This window comes from Lolium perenne, chromosome 4 (genome assembly GCF_019359855.2).
Source record: "Lolium perenne isolate Kyuss_39 chromosome 4, Kyuss_2.0, whole genome shotgun sequence".
NCBI lineage: Eukaryota > Viridiplantae > Streptophyta > Magnoliopsida > Poales > Poaceae > Lolium > Lolium perenne.
In genome coordinates, this window is record NC_067247.2 from 75,664,387 (window position 1) to 75,688,193 (window position 23,807).

The 23,807-nt window shown below is 44.1% G+C and overlaps 2 long non-coding RNA genes across 4 annotated transcripts; both read right to left on the reverse strand.

Annotated features, from left to right (window-relative positions):
- Positions 1-1,065: 1,065 nt before the first annotated feature.
- LOC127293002 (uncharacterized) lies at positions 1,066-6,450 on the reverse strand. 2 transcript variants are annotated; one of them, XR_007845529.2, is made up of 5 exons: positions 5,882-6,450; positions 3,971-4,103; positions 2,507-3,858; positions 2,125-2,423; positions 1,066-1,919 (listed from the first exon to the last, which is right to left on the reverse strand). It is a non-coding gene; the product is annotated as an uncharacterized lncRNA (long non-coding RNA). The 2 variants fall into 2 exon arrangements; XR_011744359.1 differs by having other exon boundaries at positions 1,066-2,018.
- Positions 6,451-12,286: 5,836 nt separating this feature from the next.
- LOC127293001 (uncharacterized) lies at positions 12,287-14,213 on the reverse strand. Of its 2 annotated transcripts, none has more exons than XR_007845525.2 (3): positions 13,696-14,213; positions 12,784-12,841; positions 12,287-12,584 (listed from the first exon to the last, which is right to left on the reverse strand). It is a non-coding gene; the product is annotated as an uncharacterized lncRNA (long non-coding RNA). The 2 variants fall into 2 exon arrangements; XR_007845526.2 differs by having other exon boundaries at positions 12,784-12,849.
- Between the last annotated feature and the right edge of the window lie 9,594 nt (positions 14,214-23,807).

Here is a 23,807-nt window from a genome sequence, read left to right on the forward strand (position 1 = left end):
CTTTAAAACATGGTGCGTAGCTGCATTCTTTTCAGCAGGTGACTACCTAAATAAGGCGGCTACATATGTATCTATTCAATAGAGTGTTCTCCTCACTATGAACGGCGAGTTAATGGATATTTATGATCTTCTTGAGATGGTGCTCGCTTGGATGTCATGCTGACTCCTCGATTTCCTCCAGTGGTAAATTTCTTTCCACCGTGGTGATCAATTTTTCTTGCTGTTAGTATCTTCTTCGAATGTGGGGCTCATTTTTTTACATAAAATGTGCACACTCTTGAAGTTTCTTGTAAGGTTATATTGGATGAAGTGGTCAAGAAACTTCCATATATGTTTGATTCGATACGTAGTTATGGTGGGTTTTTTTAGCTATGTTCATGGTTCCGTGCAAGATTTGGAGGTTCTGTTAGGTGTTTACCTCAAGTGGGCAAGAGTATCGTACGATGAAGGGGGCTGAAGAGAAGGCAACGGAGTCGTTCATTAGGCTAACTTGAAAGGAAATTTAAGTTTAAAACTAAGGATCTCATTTGGTAGAATATACGGCGTTTTAACCACAATAGTTACAACTCTTGCAGTGGAAGAGAACCATGAATTGAGGGTGAGAGTAGAAGCACTGACAAATGGTCGATGCCGTACGGTTGGATGGTGCAGAAGTATTGTGCACTTGGAGTTGCTGAGCGTTTATATGAACAAATCGCTAATTTCGCTTTCATGATTGTCACTAATGGTATACCTGGGTTTGAGAAAATTGCTGAGAAGTATTAGGTAATGTTTTCACTTCTGCTATGTTAACGGTTGTATTGTAAGGAAGTGTCTTATGATGTGTAGCGTGTGTATGTTATGTTGTATAGAAGAAAAGTTGTTCAATGTCTAGTTTTGTAATGTCATCAGATTTGTGCATGTGCTTTTGTATGAATATTGTTGCCGGGTACACTCTTATAAAACATCGATAGACAAACATCGATAGACAGGTAGGCAATAAGTACTATGAATTAGAAATACTGGGAGCTAGAATTCGTGAAGAACAAAGTTGAACTTATAAACTTTGTTCTAGAATATGACGGAACAGTGTGTCCTTTATTTATACTTCTGAAATTGTACACCATTCATAGGTTACACAGAGGAGGAGACAACATGCCTGATAGAATAGGATACTTGGTAATTTCGTGTGGCCACAATAATCTATAATTCTCTTAGAAATACACGGTCGTAGATCGACATTGTTGATGGATCACTGAAAATCAGAGGAAGCAGCTTCACATGTATCCGCCAAGGAATTTTGCGCACATTTGCAGACAAACTGAGAAAGTGTAGGAGGACACAGCTCTGACGAATGCATTTGGTGAATCGTCAAGGGATGTTATATGCTCTTTCACCATACAAAAAGGACTGAGCACGTATTGAATCATGGCAGGTGGGAAAAGATTACACGGTAAGCCTGCCAGACGTAGCTCAGCTCTGCTTGTTATACCACTACCTGATAATCCGTAGCACTACAGAACCCAAAAATGCAGGGTGCTCTGCTAAGTCAACACAATTTTACCTCATCGACTACAGAAGCTGATGATGGTGCACTCTGTTGCGTGAGATCCATAGACGGTGGCGGAGTTGAAGTCTCACAAGGACCTTGAACCTGCTTTGGAGTTTGAGGAATAGGGAGACCCTCATTATTCTGACCTGCAGCCGAACCATCCATGCCTTGTCGCACAGTAACATTGGCACATACAATCGGCTCAGCAATCTGTAGTGTGCAACACATCCAATGATTCACGTCTTGGAGTGACAACAACACTGAATTCTCTTCCCACGATGGCAAGCAAATCCGGGGGCACGGTATTAGCCTACCCTCTGACACTTGACACAAGCCAATGCCTCCTTTCAAAGGACAATCTCTCCTCAAGGCTCAAACAAATATAAGTCTGCAAATTTGGCACGTCAAAAAATTTACACGTCAATTTTTTTTTCCAGTGTGAACATCTGTAGAGTTAGTGTAAATTTCTCGAATAATGAACCTATACCTGCTAATAAATAGCACAAGTGAGTAAGCATTTGTCACGAACAGGATAGATAAACACACAATAAATACAACGGAAAACAGAAGACATGGCAATCAGATGTGTGTACCTTGGCAGTGGTATAGCAGTAGCGCACGGAGGGCACTTGTATACTCCATCCTCTAACTCAAGATTCTTCCAGCATTCTTTGCATCTTATCTAATACCAGCCCTTTTCTGTGAGAACTTCGTTGATTCTAACAAATATCTTGTAGCGTACTCTGAGAATTACTGACCAATTGTAGACACCGAACATGCCATGCTATCATTTGGTTCAAATGTTGATATTTCCATGATTGTTGATACGGTCAGCTCAACACGAACCTAGTTTCCACTGTGCAGCTCGATGTGCCACCACATATGCTTCGACCTGTAGCATACGCAAGACACACATGTTACCGAACAAATAGTAACTTCAACACGCCGCCGGAACTAATCTCTTAGAAAACGAACCTATCCCAAACAGTAGCAATCTCTGGAATTGACATATTAACATGTCATCTTGTAGTAGATGTACCGTTGAAGGCCAATAAACATGTAGAATATCAAATATTATAGTTAGCATAAATCAGAAAGGAAAAAAGAACCGAATGGCAACAAAAAAGTAGAGTCGAGAGTGTATCACTTGAGTACTGTCTAACTGTCATGCCAACAAATAAGACGATGACGGGCTCTTAATTTGATGCATATCTAACTGTCATGCCAACAAATAAGACGATGACGGGCTCTTAATTTGATGCCTCCATCAATCCATCAGCATCAAATAATCAGCAAGCTCCCCCCACAGGGTAACAACAGCATGTTCGCCTCATGAATTAACGCATGTATGAATTAGATATTAATCAGAAGAAGCAAGTATTTGGTCTGAAAAATAAAACCAGAAACAGAAGCAATTCGGCACCTGCCATTTCTGGCTCCTAGCCTTGCCAGATGGAGGCAAAACATGTGACTTTTCTCACCAATCCAACAACATCTATAAATGTACACAAAGCAATTAAATTACCACAGCAGAAAACACAATTTGCTACGAATACAAAGGGTATAAAATAAATCAACAATCAAACCGGCCACATTTGTACCAGGTAAAAGTATAATTTTGTTGATGCGATCTGACAGCATGCTGAAAGGGGGAGCAGTATAGGCAAACATAGAAAAAATCTCTAGCGGTGGCTCCACCTCCATCAGAACAGTTCTCATAGTGAAGCAGATCCTCAAAGGATGGTACACTGATCTATATCCCCTTTTGGGATCATATAGATAAAACTTGTCAATGATGTATACAGACCCCTCCTTCAGCTAATCCCTAAATTGATCCACTCTATCACCAGGAAGTAAACCTTCCATTATGGATTTATGTAAATCACCCAGGAACAAAGAAGAAAAGAAAAATTCTAATCAGAGAGTAGAATAACATAGGGGGAAATTGAAAGAATGATCAAATCAATTAACTATGATAGGGATTGCCCAAATTAAGAAAAACACTTATCTCTCAACTCTGAATGGAATAAGGCATGTTAACTATGCGCACCAATCAAAGGATTAAGAAATTGAAAAACAAAATGAATACACACAAGCCACTACAAAGCGGGATAAAATGGCGTAAGGCTGCAGGACATCAATGAACAGATCGATAGATTACACCTGAACAACTTGACAAATAGAAAAGCAAAGAGAATAGATATAACCTGTTGGTCAACGATAATAAAATCAAGTGAGAAGAGAGTCCCCTGATCTGGACTCCTAAACTCACAGATCCCAGCAAATAGAACCATGATCTTCCATTGATATGAATTCCGAGACATATTCTTCAGGGGCATAAAACAACACGAAATCATGAGGGAGAGAAATCACATATGAGCTGTATATGCATTAGCAGCAAGAATCTGAAATAAGGAATGCAGGGAGTAAGAGACGAACCTTGTTAGGCAAGTGAGCAGGCAACAACAGAAAGACCGATGAGGCAAAAAACCATCACCACTTGCAGTACCATCGAAACGCACGGGCACCGAATGCAATGGACCGCGTTGCCTAGCAACACCGCCACCGCGCGCTGAAAGCATGCCACACGTGAAGAGAAAAGGGTATAAATTCTATTTGAATAGTACAATAGTGCCGGTAATACAGACTAAAACCAAAAATGGAAATTGTAGGGACATCACCATACATATGAATTCCTTCTCTGAATCAATTCAAAGTTGAAATATTCAGAAGCAGCAAAGAAAAATCTCTCTTGTAGCAAAAATATAGAATCAAATGACACAATTATGGCTGTTTGAAGATCTTTACATGATGAGTACTACATGTTATCGTTGATAAAGTAGAAAGCAAAGAATCAAAAATTTCTTGGAAAAACAATAACAATGTACCATGGTATCTGTCATTTTTCCCTTAATAAGTTGATCAAAGATGTTTGCAAGCTCATTATATTGATGATCACGTGGGTGTATAAAATGAAAATCACTTCTTTTACTGTAGCTTTGACAGGGGTACCAGCTGCTCCATGCATAGTCGTATTTTCTAAGATCTAGTTACCAAAATCATATCAATCTTCAAAGCAGCCAAAGTAAGTTCAATGCCAAATATTTTATCGTGCACACCCTTCAAAAAAATATCAGTGCATGGACAAAGCATCTGAGCATGGAGCAAGGTTTGAGACCAAAATAAATCAACTCCTTTTAACTACAGACTCGAGAGTCAAGAATGCCTAAATCTGCATCAACTAATCTGGATCGGATGGGGTAACTCTTGTTATTTCCGATGCTCTGCAGTAGGTGATCAATCTCACACAACACATTGAATAGACATAGACCTTTCAGAATTTGACAAAACCAAGAAAATAAGAGCAAGGACTGTTGTTTAACAACCCTGCACATGCTAAACTAAACATCAGCATATTCATGCAGATTCTGGATTTGTTAGGTACACTACAAACCCATTTAAGCATACCATTTCACAAAGATATTTCTAAAAAGAGAGGAATGAGTATCCAATCTACACATATAAAACATGAATATTACTGGGGAAAAACCTAAGACGGCCGAGACAATGCCAGGGACACTCTTTTAGGCTGTAGGTTTATAACCACAAAATTGGAGAAAGACAAAATCCCATCCAAACTCAAGCCCTAAATGAACAGTGTGGCGGTCAAGATTTTCTGAGATCAAATACATGTCAATATAACTGGTTATGCTTTATTAATAAAGAAGAGAGACCGTACCCTTTTAAATACATTTACTTTGTCTTTCATTGGACAATCTTCAAAATAAAAAATCCTAGATCTTCCGATACACGTTATGACAATAAGGTAAAGGTTGCCAAGCTGCATAATTTGAGCACCGAGTATTAGCAGGTTCTATCTTAATTAAAAATCTTCAAAAGCAAAAAACTTTTAGGAGCCATAAAGAGATATTTTGTGCCTTGAAACTTTTCTTGATACCCCAAAACAAACATGCATCAATAGAATTAACTGAGAAATTTCTTAATACTCAAGAATAAAAAAAGAAGCAACGGCATTATCTGTCCAACATAAATAAAAAGAGCATCAGTAGCTAAGGAGACTGTTATCTATATATCTATATATTCCTAGACGAAAGAGCTAGGAGATGATGCTGAACTCTTGACAGGTGGCCAGTGTTGATCGAAGGTTTGTCATCCTAGAATAGAAATTAAGCCCAAAAATTACATCTAATACATCTGAAGAACATGTCAGAATTATAGCAGATTATACTTGGCACAGAAAGCTCCAGCAAGATGTTTGGAATGTGCATCTTGTGTGCCATCGATTTCAGCATGACCAAAGAAATATGATCGACCCAGCAATCTTTTTACCTGCTAATCCAAATGGGCAACCATGGAACTTCCTTTGAACGGCAGCAGCCCCCATCTTTCGTGGGCGGTTGGGCCACTTCAGCGGAGAGATGCGCTGCCTCGGGTCACTTCGTGACAGACGTGGAGCATCTTCTTGCAAAACGTAATGGCAAGAGGACATGTGGGCTGTGGCGGCAAGCCGGTGAGAAGCTGCACATCTGGGGCACGCCGGCAGTTGGAGATATTCTCCCATGGGCAACGCTCAGAAACATGCGAGGGAGAAGCGGTGGCTGGCCATCCTCGCCGGGGTGTTGGCCGTCCGTCGCCCAGGTCACGTCGAGTCCCCAAATAGAGGGTCGGCTGCACCCCAACCTCCACAGCACCGCCGGAGCCTGGTCATCCTCGACGTGTTGCCGGCAGGTGAGCCTCTTGAGCTCGGCGAGCCCAAATGGAGGCAAGGGGAAGCAACGACCGAGAGGGAATCAGGCAGGTACGATCCGCCGAGCTCTGCGGCGGCGACCGGCGGTGCGGGGGGCGGAAAGTGTGGCGGCGCGTGGAGGAAGAAATGGCGGAGGATCGCGTGGGGGGAAGTAAAAAGGCTCGAGAGTTTTCCAGGCCGATGGTTGGAAGTTGGAACAAATGTACCTGGTCAAAGCGGTGGAACAATAATTAAGTACATGGGCCTACCAAACACACTGTTTTATCCATCACACAGCTACAGCCACACACAAATGGCCCAAACACCAACCGCATGAAGAAAGGCACATGGAATTGTGCTTGTGTCGGCAGCAAACAAATTCCCTCTTGAAAATAGCACAGACCACCTAAATTGCACACAGAATATTTCCGATGGAATGCAAACCATAAAAGAGAGTACGTGTCATCTGTAGGTTAATTCACAAATAGGCTCCAAAATCATGTAAAAAAAGAAGTTTGTTGCTCTTTAATATAGTAGTTATATATAAGGAGATGCAGGCGGTGAGAGCCTACCATAGGTGGGTATGAGTAGGAGCACAAAATAAATTTCCCATTCACTAGCCAGTAAAGATATGATCTAAACTTGAAATAAATCGTACATTCATTTGTCAGTTAAAATTGAGTCATGCATACAATGTTTTGCACCGGTGTCCCCCTCTTCAAACTTTTGATCTATGTGGATGTACATGATTTCCCGATACCCCTTCGACAGCGAACTTATCCCTTCAACTTTAGTGGTTGAGATGGAAAGAGGGAGGACACCGAAGCATACCTCATGCATACACCATGAGCACACGCATATTTTGCAATTTCTGACGAGAACAAAGTATCATATAGTGTTAAAGATATATTTGGTATAGATATATTAGGTAGTCTAGGATTTGTAATCTCTACCTACCATATCAGAGCTATCTTAGCCTCCAAGCCAGTACCACTATATATACTCGCTCAAGAGGCTCAATACAACATCCAACATATTTCGCATATCTCTCTCCCTCTCTATCCTTCTACATGGTATCAGAGCGGCGCCGATCCTAACCTAACCGCCGCCGCCCAAGCTTCCGCGCCGCGCCGCCCCCGGGGAGGTCGATCTCCATGATCTACTCCGGGGGCCGCGCAACCCGTATGAGGGTTCGTCCGCCGATCTGTTGATCCGCTGCCCTCAAGTCTTTTTTCTCCAGTCCGTAGATTGGTTTTCTTTTTGCGCCGCCGGTTGCTCGACCGGTGTTTTCTTTTTTTGGTTTTGCCGATCATAGATCGGATTGAGTCGCCCACCGCCACGTTCATCATGCGCCTCTACTCCAACCTCGGCGTCGACTTCGCACCGGCTCTCCTCCACCATCCGCCCTACGCCGGCCACTGCGGTCGACTCGCTGGCTGGCTGCAGCGCCTACCTTGGTAGGCTGCCGTGGCCGGCTCGCCCGCGTCGTCACCGCCTCGGCCGGTCTGCCTCCAACAACCGTGCGGCACGGCTTCACGCGGCGCACATGGGACGCCTTCTTCGTCGTAACCGGCTGCCTACGTCTGCACGGTCTCCATCGCCGGCCCGTCTTCGCCGCAATACGCCCGGGTCAACACCGACAAACAGCGCATCGATTTCGATCTGCGACGCCGTCCACGCCATGGCGCGTGCAACGCCGCCGTCGGTCTGATCAACCGACCACACGCACGTCTCCGCCAAGCACGCACCTACCACCGATCGAGCTACGGGCCGCAGCGCCGCCGCCTTTGGTCCACGCCACTGGCCTCCGACGCACCTTCCAAGGCGTGTACGTCGCTGGTGGCCTCCCGCCGCTGCATCGACTCGCGCCCTGCAGCTACGCCGCCCCCCCGGGCCGTGCCGTCCCCGCACGCGGTCACCTTCGCCGTCCCCCGCGCACCGACGTCCGAGGCCACCACAGCGCCGCCCCTTTGGCGCGGGTCACCTCCATCCGCGCATGGTCTTCGTCACGCCGCCGGGTTCTTCCTTGCCTACTTCGTGTACCGCCGCCGCGCCTCCACCTCAGGTCGCCGCTGAGCTCGCCAACCACTCCCGGTCGCGCTGGGCTCGCCGACCACCGCAACGCCCGTCTAGGCGTCCAGCATGACCACCCCAGGTCACCGCTGGGTTAGCCGCCTTCTACGTCTTCATACACTACAACTTTGCTGCCAGCGTCCTCGCCTGTTCCCCGACTACGCCACCTGCTCCTCTACTCCAACACCCGTCGTCGAGACCTCATTTGCTAGTCTACTCCGACATGGCGCACACTTTGTACTGTTCCTGCCCCCGCACGCCCGGTACTGGCAACACCGGTACATGCCTTCATCCCTGACGCGTCCCCGGGCCTGGCAAGCTCGGATCGGCGCCTCGCCTTCATCAACTTCATCTTTGTGTACTCTGTTCTGGCAAAACCGGAGTATGCCTTTGTCCCCGACGTGCGCCTAGTTCTGGCAAAACTAAGGCAGCACCTCATCCTCGACGGCTTAGACTGCATCGACTTCGGCATCGACCATCTCCACGACTGCCTCGGGGCGTCTCCGTCACTCTCCTCGCACACCACCTCGCCTGCGGCTACATCAACACCGGCACCCGGCCACGACATCGACCACGGCATCCCCTCGCGCGGCTACCCCGACCAAGGTTGCAGCACCCACGCTCTCGGCTACCTCGACATCGGTACAAGGGCTATCACCTCGCATGAGCACCTCGGCTTCTTCTACAGTCCAAGCATCTGCGACGCGACATCGTCCACGACGCTCACGCTACGACTGCGGGGGAGTGTCAGGTTCCTACCTTCGGCTTCTCTCCAGTCTGACCGTCCGCGACGCTACTGTTGTTCACGTCACTACCGCTACGACTGCGGGGAGTGTTAGAGATATATTTGGTATAGGTATATTAGGTAGTCTAGGATTTGTAATCTCTACCTACCATATCTCTAGGAGAGCTATCTTAGCCTCCAAGCCAGTACCACTATATATACTCGCCCAAGAGGCTCAATACAACATCCAACATATTTCGCATATCTCTCTCTCTGCCATGTTTGTATATGTTTGGCGAGGACTTTAGGTCTACTTCATTCGTACAATCATACGCACATGTGGAGAAGTTTTCCACTAGTACATACATGCGATATAATTGAGGAGAGTAACCGCCCGGGAGTGTTTTGAGGAGGAGAAGAGCCATGCTGCCTAATTAAATGGCCCATTAAAATCTAATTGAGCCTAATATTTTTAGTACCTTTCCAGTTTTATTAGACTGCTCATAGTGGGGTAACATAGGTGGTAACATCACACATCTCAAAGCATTTTGGTGACATGTCATACCAATAAATGAAGAAAGAGAGTGAGGTGGTAACTAGCTATGTTACCATAACATCACACATTTCAAAGCAATATGAGTCTACAACATAATTAATGACACATTGCATGACACCATATCTAAGTTATTACCCACTATGGAGGTAGTAACTTAGACTAGTAATATGACATATGTTACTAGTCCAAGTTACTCTCCACTATGAGCAGCCTTAGGAGCCCAATAAACCGGTATGGAGGGAGTAGTCTATCTTTCCAAACCACACACTGAGTAGACCTCCCGATTCACATCCCCATTACTGCAGCATTTAAACTCCCATGATTAAGGTCCCACTAACCCCTTTCTCTTCCATTATCGCATCCGCATACCACTACATCGATCTGGTTTCTTAATGCTTGGTTCTTCCACATCCTTTTAGGAAGCATCATCCTGCCACAATGAACTTTACATGATGCCATCACCACAATCTTAACGATCCCCATTTAGATATGGTAGAGGCCACTACCAACAAGAAGTTGAATCTAGAGACTATACACCACCATGGATAGGGGTTACGGTGCTGGCTTCCTTGCTCAGCCAGTTTCCACACGACTCTCTATTCTTGATTTTTCACTTGTCTCATTCTCTCCTGACTTCTTTTGTAGTATGGCATAAATTTTGACATGAGGAATCAGTGGAACATTTGTTTATTTCTTATCCTTTTGTTAGACTTATTTGGTGGGTGATTTTTGCTGCATATAATATTTCACCTCCAATCAATATCACAAATATGTTTGGGAATTGGCTTAATGAAACTGACAAATCTGATAAAGCTAGGATTCGCATTGGTGTTTCGGCTTTATGTTGGTCAATATGGAATTGCAGAAATGACATTGTTTTTAATAAAAAGGATTCCACTAATTTCTTGCAGGTTATCCACACTATGGTACACTGGATCCATTCATGATACTTCTTGCTCCCGGAGGACCAGCGGAAGTTCATGGTTTCTGGATGCAACCGCCTTCGAATGGTTGCTCATGATATTTTCTACCAGTCTACTTGGCGGCATGTTAAGAGATTACATGATGCTTAGGTTGCTTAGCAGTTTTCCTTTTTTCGGTGGTTGATATTTGTATCGACCCTCGTTGATCATTGAATTTTAAATTTTGAATATTCAGTTTTCAATAAAATGATGTGTGCATCAACCGATGCAGAGGGCCGGGGTGAATCCCATTTCGAAAAAAAATTGACCACCTCAAGTTTGTCCAATGTTATCTTGCCAAGAACACTTCTGAGTTCGCAAGCTGTTCAAGTGTCTAACTGTGCCGACACAACTCATAGAGGCTGATTCTCACATGGTGTTTGACCGCTGAATAATTTATTACATCTGCAAAGTGCTTTCGGTTCAAATCTTATGTGAAGTACATCATCGATTTTTACTCGCTGGCTGGCATCAGACACACCCTCTATATTATATATGTTCATGTTACAGGTTTGTACAGAAAGTTTAGGTATCCTTTTCCTTGGCCTTGACTGTTATCATATTAATGAACGTTCTACCTCATTGCTTGCATTAATTTATTGAATTTCTACTTATATTTTTGTTTCTTTTAGATTTTCCTAGATCGGCGGTGCCGTCGGTTTTGAGTTTCACCACCAGTCTTCTTCACTACAAAATCGGTACCTTGCCTAGATTCACACCATGATTTCTATGCTTAAGTGCCAAGGAGGGCTTCTCATCATGGATCAGTAGTCGGGCTGACCCCTAACCGATGCTCGCATATGGCCGGTTACTTTTCTATTGACGCCATAGTTTTCTCTTACTAATTTGTAAATCATGCAAGTTTTAGGGTGATTGGCATTTTTAATAACCATTTATCTGACCCGATCTAACGGTGATAATTAGACGGAACCAAACTGACGGAACCAAAATTGCGGAACCGGAACCAAATTCGGTGGGACCAGAACCTCAAATATATTTTGCGAATATTATAATAGACAAACATCATTTTAGACGCCAAATCATCTGATGATACTACACAAATCTTAAAGCAACAAAAAATTGATCATATATGCAAGGCTGGGCAAGCAGGAGTGCGGCAGCACCGCACATGGCCCCAAAATCTTCTGTAAGCTTTAGGGTTCACAGTACATCAGGCTGCACTGCCGCTGGGATTGGTGGGAACTATCACAGAGGCGAGTACGGGCGGCCGCCCCGACTGTCCCGGCGCGGAGTAGGGTATCCCGCTCAGCCCTTTGCCCCTTTGGTTTCTGTCGATGGGATTGAGAAGCGCCATTGACGAGACCTTCTCTCGAACAGTTACGTCTGGGAGGAAGAAGAAAGGAAAACTATGGGCTTGGACTAATGGGCTTTTATTGTAGAAGGCCCATTTACTTTTTTTTAGCACAACATTCACATCAGGCCTCTGTATGTTCTAAAAAAAAGCATGCACCTGTAGCTAGTACAATGTCCACGCTGGATCAAGTGATTTGATTGGGCGGCTCAAAAAAAAGTGGTTTGATTGGGGAAAGATCCCCGTATTGCAGCCTCACAAGCTTAGATTAACTCTATACTCTCGATATCTCAAAAAGAAAAACTCCATACCCCCCGGACCAATAGACGCCGTTGCGGCCGTTCAGAAAGTATGATCTAGCAGTATTTAGACAGTAACAAATGATAACAGGCAAAAATTTCCACTCAGCCAAAACAAGATGCTACAAGAAGCTCCAGCAGAAACAACATAACGTTCATGATTATCAATTAATGGACTTGTGCAAATCTGGTTATTACAGATCATGTGTTTCATGTAGAAAGCAAGCCATCCATGTTGAAAGATATCCTAGCAGTCAGCACCAATCTCCTTCATCTCAATATTCTGTCTCTTACACCCAAACTTCTCCTGGAGACATACATAGTCTACGCGCAGACTAAAGATATTCAGTGTTGTGAGCCTGCTCTGGAGTCTGAACTCTCTGAAATTTTTACAATGAACCAGTTGGTAATTATGTTCAAGCAAACATAAAACAAATTTAGAAGTGATGAACTAGCAAAACTTCTTGAAATTTCAATTCACGCAAGGTGCTTTTACCAGTCAAGAACAAATTTAGAAGTGATGAACTAGCATTCAGGCAAAAAATAAGGGATAGAAACTGAAGCAGACAAGAATAATACCTCGACGATCAAACTTCAAATGCACCCATCATAGAGCTTCTTCTTGCAGCTTGTTGTCCTACACAACTGAAACAATAATTCAGCAAATGTTTGAGCATCACCATCGGCAAATGTTTTCTGCTTGTACTGTTCATGGAACCCTTTCTGTTTTAATACTGCTATGGTAACCTCTCAGATTCTATTTTTTTAATCATCTCTATTTAAATGGACAATCTCAAAGCTGACCACATAGAGCTAATTGCAGGCGCAAGTTCAGAAGATGTATACAAACCTCAGGAGCTAAAGTCGCTTCATGCATTTGGTTTAAATACAAGAGCCGTGGCCATGGCCAGTGCTTTATTTTCTGTACGTTTTCTACCGATAGAAGGAGCATACAGCCAACGCTTAGCTTTCTGTACAATTTGAAGCAATAAGCTGAGAACTGCTTCATCTGACTTTTTATTGTGTGATACTGTGTATTGTACAAACATGTAAAAGGTAGTTTTCTCCTTCCTGTTTTTATCTGCTCTCTATTGTTGTTGACAGTACGTGCAACAGTACGCTGACGCTAGAGTTCAGCTCGCTGAATCTGCACCTCGCCACTGCCACCTTTCTAGCCCAAAGCTAGCCACATGGCCTAAAGCTGCCTAATAAATTTAGCTTAGAGATTCTAAATTAAGAAGACTATATTAGAGAGAATACCGATAGAGCAAATTACTCATGTGTTCCAACAGGCAGTGGGCTGCCGGATTTAGAAGTACTGCGTCTTCTTTCTTCAGTATTCAGTTACTAACCACACTACTAGGGAGTAGTTTCAGTAAAATAAACGAACTGACAATGTGCTTCAAAATATGACAGTACCAGCGTCCAGCGAGTAAGTTCCCCGAAATGCTTTGTGAGCAGGAGGGGGTCCATCGATGAATCGGAGCTTACCAACGATCGAAGGAGGCGACGTGGACGAGGAGTCAGTGACGCGTCCGTCAGGTAGGGGGTAGGGGCTGGATTCTCCCGGCGATCCCAGCAACACTCCGGCCGATTCCTTCGACAGACGGGACGTGCCTGTGAGTCTCCCGGCGATCCCCGTGACGGAGGGGAGGGAGGCTGCGACGGAGAGGGTGGTGGCGACACTGCGACGGAGGGTTGGGGCGCCGGAGGCTGGCGGCTGCGACGGAGGGAGGGGAGGCGGCGGCGTCTGGCGGCCGCGGCGGCTAGCGGCTGCGACGGAGGGAGGGCGGCGGCGGCTGGCGGCTGCGATGGAGGAGAGGGGTCGTCCGCGGCTTCTGGCGGCTCAGATGGAGGAGAGGGGGCGGCCGCGGCGGCCACAGAGGCTGGCGGCTGCGACGGAGGGAGGGGCGGCGGCGCTCGGCGGCTGCGATGGAGGACAGGAAGCGGTCGCGACGGCTGGTGGCTGTAATCGAGGAGAGGCGGTCGCTCCTGGGAAGAAAGGCTAGGACGTGTCTGCGAGTGATGAGATTTATTTTTTGTTTTTCTGATTATGATTTAATGAGTTACCTTCAAAACGTCCGTTTAGAACTGTTGAAATATTATAGAAGTTACATATCGATTTAATCAACGACTACGAAAAAATATATTAGACGGAACCCAAATCCAATTAGACGGAGCCAAAGTTCCGTGCCAATCACCGTAAAAGAGCTCGCAGTTGTTATATATGTTTTTTTTTCAAAACACACTGTTATGAGCAAGAATATTCTTTAAGCTTCTACAAATCTGGATCGCTCATGATCTTCTTTGAATTAGTGCACATAATATGGAGACTTGAAGAGTGCAAAAGATATTACTGACGGTTCATGTATAATAAACGTCTTGACTAATATCGCCACCATTATTTGCTTTGTAGATTCCAAAAAAATATTTACTGTGGTAGGTTGTAACTATTTATCTATGTTTTCTTTTGCAGTGGAAGAAAAATCATGTGGTAAGCGATCATAATTTTTTATAAAACACATTTTCATCCTTGCAGATGTAGAGAATATATAATCACAATGAAGAAATAGAATCTCCTGGATATTGGAGGTGTTCTTTTGATACGAAGGGAGATATGTTGAGCTAAACTCATTCTATGTTCTTTTTGTATGGACCTATGGTTGCGGAATCAAACATGATGTGATTTCTTATTTCAGAATATTAGGACAACTAGATTAGAAATGGATTTTAGATGCCATTCTTCTTTTTCTCTCGTGAGTATGCTAAAGATTAACAAACTGAAATATATAAATGACCTGCAGCAACGCGCAGGACATCATCTAGTTACGTAAAAAAATTTGCAACCACTTTACTTTGCTTTCAACATATAGTCAAAGATAGAGATAGTCGTCTTCAAAATACAGCCTATGACTAGAACATAAGCCACCAGGTAGTTGAATGGGACATCGCAATTATTGTTTTTTTAAACCTCAAACTAAATGATGAAAACACGTTATTACAATCATGTTTAATCATCTCTGGCCCTTCTTACTCCTACTAAACTGGGATAGAACATGAGGCAAACTTTTCTCAGCTTTAGGGATCTTTATGAACTTCACATCTGAAAATAGAGGAACTAGACCAAGAGCTTCACGCTGATCTATCCTCTAATGCAGAAGAAACAGTTCTGCCTTCCTAGATACCACAATTCCATTTTCTCTAAGATAGTTGATAATCGGTGTTTGTCGGTTGAACTTCACCACACGTAGATGGTGCAATAGATTCAGATAGTCACTTCGGTTTCAAGGAAGTGTTCCCTTTCCTGATGACGCTCATTCCCGAGGAGCATGTACATCAGCTGGGTGTTCTCTCTCCATCGTTCTAGACCGATGAATTTATCCATCATCACTATGTGTAGATGATTTTCAAAAGAAGAGAAAGCAGATGATTTCCAAGAGAGGAGAAAATTCTCTACCACACTTTTGTGTCTGCCACATTTGCCAAATTTTAGCTTGGCAAAATGTGGATGAGAACCAAACACCATCCATAGTGTCTGATGATGTACACTGCTACTCTATCTATATTATGGTTTAGATCAGGGGCGTACCTAGCGGGGGGGCCGGGGGGGCCTTGGCCCACCCAGAATTTCTGATTTTTTTTAGTACCCCTGGGAAAATAGCCCAACAAGCCCAATCTCAGTTCGTTCCAAGCGAGAGATGAGGTCACGAACACACGAACCACGGAACCAGATCGATTTCGGGAACCAGATCGATTTCGACTCATGACCGTGATTCCCCGCCGCCCCGGCACCGCCGTCGCTCGCCCCTCTCCGGCAACTCCTCGACGCTCTCTGCCTCTCCGGCGGCCGCTGTCCGCCCAGCGCTGCCCGGACTCCCTCAGTGGCTATGCGGCCACTCTTCCCGCCGGCCGCCGCTGTTGGGCTCGGCCGCCCCTTTTCCAGCCGGCTGGCATTCTCCCCGGCCAGTCTCTGCCTATTCCCGCCGGCCGCCACACGGCCTGGGCCACATCGTTGCACTCCAGCAGTCCAGCAGCTGGCAGCATGTACGCGTCCGCTGCTCGCCATTAACCATTGACTGCTATTTTCTGTTGCTATTTTCATTTGTTATTATTAAGTATTTAAGACATAAAATTGCCCCAACTATTTAGCTATTCTCTATGCTAATGTTAAAATTAGTAGTTTGGTAGTTGTAGAAATGAAGTCACTTAAATGTTTGAATGTTTCAATTGCGTAGAAATGAAGAGGAATAGCCAAATTACGTTACTTTTCGTGAAACGAGAATCAAAGAAGATTGCATCTTCTTCAACACCGTTGGTCGTAGACGATGAATAGAACGAAGATGGTAGTCTTTTGTGGGCGTACCTTAATTCCGCACCTCCAGTCCAACCCGATATCGAGATCCAACCCGATATCGCGAGTGAGATTGAAAATTTGTCTTACACAATTTGGTGTCTCCGCAGAGTGTGCATAGCCCGGTGGTTGGGATGGGCTGATACATCCTCGCTCGTCCAGGTTTAAGTCTCCGCACTCGCAATTTGGTGTCGTACACACAATCACTTCTAGCAAAAAACAGCGCTTTAGGTTTCTTCCCCTTAAAGCCAAATAACAAAATTTGTCTTATATATTGTTCATTATTTCATTTGGCAAACGTTTTCCACAATTTGGGAGGCGCAAATTTTTTTTTTGTTTTGAGGTGTGCCCCCCCTCCGATTCTTTCCTGCGTCCGCCACTGGTTTAGATGCATATTGCAGACAATGATGGATCTCTTGTCTCTGAATCGATCATCACTATAGTGTTGTGTTGAGCTTACTATATTGCCTTTTGGTGCATTCTATGTTCATATATGCACACAACCACCCTCATGTACCTGTGTGTGAGAGCGGGTATAATGGTGGGACAAACAAGTGAACACCCTCACGTGTATCTTATCAGAATAGATTTGTATATCTATTACATACTAAAATCACAATATTATTGATAAAAAGATAAGATAACCAACTCCCAACCAGGTGGCCACCTGCTCCACCAAACCATTCCCGTACAGTAACAAAGAACATGCATGTGATCAACTTCTCGTTATCGAAAAGGTGATTGATTTCTACATGCGAATACACCTAACAGTAGTACATAGCAACCCTCTGGACACGTGTCAAAATCCACATCGGTAATGGAGATAAGATCAGCCGCTGAAATCCTGTCATTGATGTGGAGGGCTAATTGTTTTTTCTTCAAAAAGGGGAACAAAGCCTCGGCCTTTGCATCAATGATGCACACAACCTTTCCTATACATAATGCAAAATCCAGCATCAAACCAGAAAAGAAAACCCAAGGTTGTATGCCTCGTGGCAGTAAGTCCACCAGGCAGTCACTAGCCCTATGGTGAAAGATATAAACAAACGAAAAATACGTAGCTCCTAGGCTTAGACTTCAAAAAGAAACTCAGTACTAGCCCTGATGGCGACGAGTCCAACCATAGGTTGATCTCAGGATTTTCATCCCCAATGTTGAGTTTCGATCCCTCACCTTTAGCAAAGACACGATGCAAGCACACATCGCCATAGCCTGGTCTTGTGTTTTTACCAGAGTGTGCATACTCGATGTTGATGTCGCTTCTATCATCATCACTTGTCCGGCTAATGACTCCTTAGTAACCAGATACCAATTGAGGAGCAACTGGAAGCCGATGATGTCCCATACCGCTATCGCACCACCTTCGATTGAACACCAACAAACACGACTTGGTGCCACCGGAAGCAACGTCATGTGTAGCACACTAGGATCAGACATGACTTGATGCCTCCTCATGAGGCAGTGTGCATAGCAACCATCCATTCATGACTTAGCACCTCCACCCGCTGAGTTGAATCGATCTGATCTGGATGTAGATGGGGCGTCCCACCACCGCCGCCCTTGAAACTCCATGTTCTTAGAAGATGATGTCCTGCCATCGACTGCAACACACATAGCTCTATACATCACATAATCGAAGATCCAGCCACCACGTCATCCACACAAACAAGATGCCCATTGCCGTTGAAATACCATGGCCGCCGCCCTAGCTTCGGTCTCATGCACCGCCATAAGATGACGTTGCAGCAAGCAGATCACGGTCAGATTACCTCCACTAGACATATGGTTGGCTATAGTGCTGCCACGCATCACCAGCCACCAGCAGCAACCTCTTCTCCACCGCAAACCACTTCAAGTCCCGCACCATAGGCCCTATGGCCCGAGAAACCAAGCCACACAGACGCTTGGCCCAATTTTTTTGTGGCCCCGCACAATTGAACATGCACATATATCCATTGCAGAGGTTGAACCGATTGGAAATGGGCAAGTGTAATCCTAAAGTTACAAAGGTGAGAGATTCTTTTCTACCATAGTTATGGCCATGTGTTCCCACTGTTAAATGGGCTCAACACACCATCATACCATTTGTCCCTACTGAATGCTCGATCCACAAAATCAGGGGTTTTCCGCATCCACCCATCTGTATATTAACACTTCCCTCTATGTCCAATATACATCCAACCACGGTCTTCACCCATACTAGACATTGCAAATAATAGACAATCTCCATAGTCATTGAATGATAGAAATACAAATATGTTGCAACATGAAATTAATTTTTAAACAAGATCTAACACAGTTCATCTTCAAAGCAAAGATGTTAATCACACACATCAGGGAAATTATACTCAATAGCAATTGAGCAGATATCTTAAAATTATCATGGTATCTCAAACTCGTCAAGAAAATTTTAATTTGCATATATGAGTAGAGAATAAAACTCAAGTGAACATACTATTCCTACTTGTTTTGAATCCCCTATTTTTGAAACCTAGGGGTAATTCTCAAGGTTAAATAGGCCCAGACACGACCAATTTCGGAAATAGGCAATGGGGGCATGCAAAGCTATTATTTCAACATGGAGAATCTGACCCATGATTTGTTTTCAAGAATGAACGACTGTTTAAATGCATCAACTCGTGGATTCACAATAATACATAATTCACACCCGTACTATTTGTCATAATCTTCAGGACGATTCCGCCTGTCGTCGGAGGTAACCAAATTTTAGGTGAAGATAAGATACATGCCCTGATTGTGAGAAGAATGGTTGTCCACATCTGCGTTTATATCCTCTTGTATACTTGTGAAGTAAAATCTAAACCTAGTGCTCTTGTGCGTGCGTGTGTGTGTGAAATCTGAACCTACTGAATGGAGCTTGTCTTGTGTGCGTGTGTGAAATCTGAACTTACTGGATCGTGGTTGTTTTACTTGGACATCCGTGTTGTCCACAACAAGTTTCTCAGCTTGGAGAACCTTCAGATTTTACTAGAGTACAACTTTCCATTAGCTAGTGTTGTGTAATACCTCTTTCCAAAAATAAGTGTCTTATTTTTGTCTAAATACAGATGTATAAATATATTTTTGTTATAGATACATCCATATCTAGGAAAAATTGTGACACTTACTTTCGGATAGAGGAAATAGTTTTGTCACTTTTTTACCTAGAACACATTTTGTCAGCTGATTATGTTGGTTGGCAATGGAAAATAAATTTCGTGGTGGGGGCAAAATCTGATAATGGCTTGCCTCAAGTTGGCATGACATTCAGAAGTGAGGATGAGGTACACCAATATGAACAAGTCTAATGGTATAGTAACCTCATGTAGATACGTTTGTGCCGAGTAAGGTATTTCAAAATAAGGACAACAAGAATCCATTTGGAAGTGTATTAGAGCTGAAACAGGCGCTAATTGTGAGGCTCGGATGACTCTTACATTTCATCGCAGTTCTGGAATTTTTGAAGTAACCAATTTAGTTCTTGAACACAATCACCTCCTTGACTTGCCACACACCCGTGACCGCATGGTGTCCCAAAAGAAAAATTTAGAATTTCAAGCTTCTTGAAATCAAAGTTGCGCATGATTATGGAATTATGCCTAAAGCTGCATATGAACTTGCTATTTGTTTTATTTGGTGGACCATTCAATAATTGCAAATATGTAAATGAGTTTTCCCTTGTTCCAGTTGCATGATGACAACAGTTTTTTCAAGTACCGACAACTAAAATTGTGCAAACAAATATGCTGAAATCATGCTAAAATGCAGCTAAATCTCAAATTTTATCAAAATTCGAACTTCGCGGATTTTTTTTTGAAAAAATCCAGTGTCCAGCGAACCAAATCTATTAATTTTAGTATTCTGGGAACGTTTCATTGAATTTCAATATACATAACTAAGAGCATTTCAAGTACTTCCATAAAATTTAAACTTTCCAGAAAAACTTGAAAACATTCTAGTAAATCGCACCTATTGGGTTATGTATTCTGGGAATGTTTCATTGAATTTCCATATAAGGTTTGTGAACAAACATAATTTGAAGCTTTGGTAACGTTTGGGTCAGTTCTTTGAGCTAGTGTTTTGCTCGATTTGGGTCAATTCTTGTGGCACACATTATACAGATTGAACAATTGTCAGTCTCCAGTAAGTACTTTGTGTACGTGCCACCCTGGGGCTTGCAATATTTAATCATGGAAACTCTCTAGGTTTTTTGAGCAGGTGTACCCTTGTAAACTTCTCTGAAGGTCACTCATAAAAAACCCAAACCAAGCACTCTTAAGAAGAGCTTCTAAAACACAAGATGCATCTTATTAGCATGAGTTGTCTATTAATCCTATTAAGTGGTGTCACAGTGTAGAAGACACTGCATCTCACTATACGACGTGTACATTCTAATACCGGGTTAAAACTAGGCACATGAAACTATTATGTGTGCATATGACGATTCTAGTAGTGCTTCTAAGAAGATTGTAGTGCTAAAGTACGAGTACTCCAATTCTTTTGTTCCTCTGTTCATTCATTTGATTTTTATTGATGTGTGTGTAAAATTTGTAACATGGGATTGTTTCTTCAGTTTATTCAAGTATAAATATCAAAGACACAAAATAGGCAGAAGCTTGCAACCAGAACTCTTGAGATTTTCTTCAATTAGCACAACTTTTGGGCAACATAGAACAATGCTCCTATCCTTCGTCTACCTTGGCCTACCAATTTCCGACCGAAAACTCACTATGGAACAATGGCTCTTCTTGGTTCGCAGGCTTGGAGGCAAGGTGGAGCCTTGGCTTAGCAAGCTCCTATTCTCGGGTGGACGGTTAATCTTGTCTAATGCCTGCCTTGACAACCTTCCTATCTTTGTGATGGGCCTCTTTTTGCTGCACGAGGGGACTCACGCCAAATTCGACTCCCTGCGTTCTAGGTTCTTTTGGGAAGGATCCGGAAAGAAATGTAAGTATCATCTTGTTAGTTGGCCGGTGGTTTGCCGCCCCAAGGCCATGGGGGGCCTGGGACTGCCCAATACCAAGCACATGAACGTAGCTCTCCTCCTTAAGTGGGTTTGGCGCCTTTTCCAAGACGATTCCGCGATTTGGGCCAAGATTCTTAGAGCCAAATATGTGTCTGCAGAAAACATTCTCATGGGCTCGGCCGGTGGGGGTTCCCCCTTTTGGAAAAGCTTGCATAAGATCAAACATCTCTTCAGCTTGGGGGCGAAGTTTGGGGTGAAAAATGGGAACCGTACTCGCTTCTGGTTTGATTGGTGTGTTGGGGATGCACCCGTTAAGGACTCTTTCCCTCAGCTTTTTGTTATCGCCTCAGAGCCCAACACGTCCGTAGCTCAGATGCTTCAGCGGGACGGGCTGGGAGTCCGTTTCCGCCGCTCTTTGGACAACAAGGGGTTGACCCAATGGCGGAGGTTGCAAACCTTGATGAATGAGGTAGAGCTTCAGGATGGATCGGACTCGGTACGTTGGCACCTTAGCTCTGATGGTTCTTTCTCCGTCAAGTCCATGTATTCCTTGTTAGCACATGGTGCGACGGTTGCTCACCATCGAGACATGTGGAGAGTTGCGGTGCCCCTAAAGATAAAGATCTTCTCCTGGCAATTGGCTCTGGATAAGCTACCCTCTAGTATGCAGATCGTGGTTCGTAATGGCCCCTCGGATCGGACCTATGCCTTGTGTGGCACTCAGGAAGACGCCTCCCACATTTTCTTCCGATGTTCCCTGGCTGGTTTTGATTGGGGTGTCCTCCGTCAGCTATTGGGTTGCGATTGGAGGCCCTCTAACTTCCCTCAGTTCCACCACACTCTTTCCAGCCTGCCCGGATCACCTAGAAGACTTCTGTGGATTCTTTTCCTTGTACAATCGTGGGCGTTGGGGCAGATCCGTAACAAATTAACAATCGAAAAGAAAGTTATTGCTCACCTAGCTGATGTTATTTTCAAAACCATGATCTTCTTGCAGCTGTGGAGTATCAACTCAAAGACTAGGGACAAGGCGGGCCTTTGCTGGATGATTAACGAACCGCGCGACATCTACTCCACCATGCGATCATCCCCCTGAAGCCTCCTCTGGCGGTGGCTGGATCATTCTACCTCCTGTGTTTACAGCCTTTTAGTTGTCGTTGTGTACTTTCGACTAAGCTGTGTGCCTCAGCGTTTGTATCGTGTGTTATGTGTTCCAAACCTCTCCAGGCATTATTAATTTAAAGTTGGGCATTATGATGTATTTTATCTAAAAAAACATAGAACAATGCACCACACTCTGAAGTATGGACATCTGTTGCAGTTGGGACCAAATGTCAGTTCGAATGAGGGCAAAGAGACTTCAGAGGGAAATACCTTGTAACACAAATTTAGAATCGGGTTTTGAGCATAAGGTTGATGGTTCCTAGTCCAGCTTCAAATGAATGAGTGATTATTAATGATGGCAATTAGTTGGAATTTTACTGTAGCCAGCCTTCAGGTTCTAACATGGCAGCGTCAGTTGCTTAGTCAGTTTTCTTTTGAAACAAGGCAAAAGATTTACCATTTTCATTAAAAAAGAAGAAATTTTAGAGTGTTACAAATCGAAAAGATCAAGGAAAGGACCCAAAACCCAAAACCCAAATCCTACTCTCGTGACATTATGATACCCAACGCTTTGGCCCTGTCCAAAGACCACATAGCCGCCTTGTCTTTGATTAGACACCACCATAGCCACGGTGGATGAATGATTTTGGAATACACGTGTGTTTCCCTCTTTCCACCCCCTCCCATGGCATGATCATATTAAGCGATGCCATCACTCTTTTTGATTGACCATTCTTTTGCACAAAGGACATCCACCAATCTCGGACGGTTTGAACTTCATGCCACGCTTCCGAGTTGACATTAGTGAGACCAACCTATTAGGACGGTAACCTCATGAGTGTCACTAGATCGTGAAAAGCAGCGGCTAGAACACCTAAAGAACATTAACACAGAGAGTGAGATCATCATTATGAATTCCTGCAGATGCCATCGTCGCCTGCTCATTGCAGGCGTGAAGCAGAGAGGCGGTGGTCGATGCAGGTGATTTGGAGATCCTCCTGATATATCCCCTTCGGTCTCTAGCGGCACTGTCCTGGCACCGGTGGAATATAGTCTGATCTTCCCGTTGTTCCTGGCCTCTCCTAATCTGTGGAGATGAGGGAATATGGGGGAACAACTTTTGCAGTTCGTGAACTCGTCGATCGATCGCTTCCGGGTTCCCCACCCCTTTTATATGGCGCA